The sequence below is a fragment of the Apaloderma vittatum genome, unplaced genomic scaffold (genome assembly GCF_000703405.1).
Source record: "Apaloderma vittatum isolate BGI_N311 unplaced genomic scaffold, ASM70340v1 scaffold25939, whole genome shotgun sequence".
Taxonomy (NCBI): Eukaryota; Metazoa; Chordata; class Aves; order Trogoniformes; family Trogonidae; genus Apaloderma; species Apaloderma vittatum.
This window is the reverse complement of record NW_009736199.1, coordinates 4487-4797: the sequence shown is the minus strand read 5'-3', so window position 1 is coordinate 4797 and position 311 is coordinate 4487. Positions and strand designations below refer to the sequence as shown.

At 56.3% G+C, this 311-nt stretch overlaps 1 protein-coding gene across 1 annotated transcript in view; it reads left to right on the top strand.

The window, feature by feature from the left end:
* POR (P450 (cytochrome) oxidoreductase) overlaps positions 1-311 on the top strand; it is a gene marked incomplete at its 5' end in the record, with an annotated part of 4789 nt that overhangs the window by 1200 nt on the left and 3278 nt on the right. The window lies entirely within an intron of this gene.

Sequence of the window (311 nt, the reverse complement as noted above, 5' to 3'; positions counted from 1 at the left end):
CCAGCCTTGGCCGCTGATGCTTACCTCTGTCAAGGGGGCTCTGAGCGCACCCGTCCCCGTCTGAAGGAGACCGAGGACACTTTTGAGACTGAGTCTGAGGAGGTGTAAGCTCGTGAGGCCAAATTAGCTGTGGAGAGCAGTCCTTCTGCTTGGCCTGGGAGTTTGCTGGGTGCCTCTCTGCATGGATATCTCGGGGCAGGGAGCTGCACTGGGGACACCACAGCGTATTTTTTTTATTTTTTGCTGATCGGCTGCCAGGCAGCATCTGTGAAACACAGAGTGGGCTTCTGGGGCACATAACTGCCTGGAGA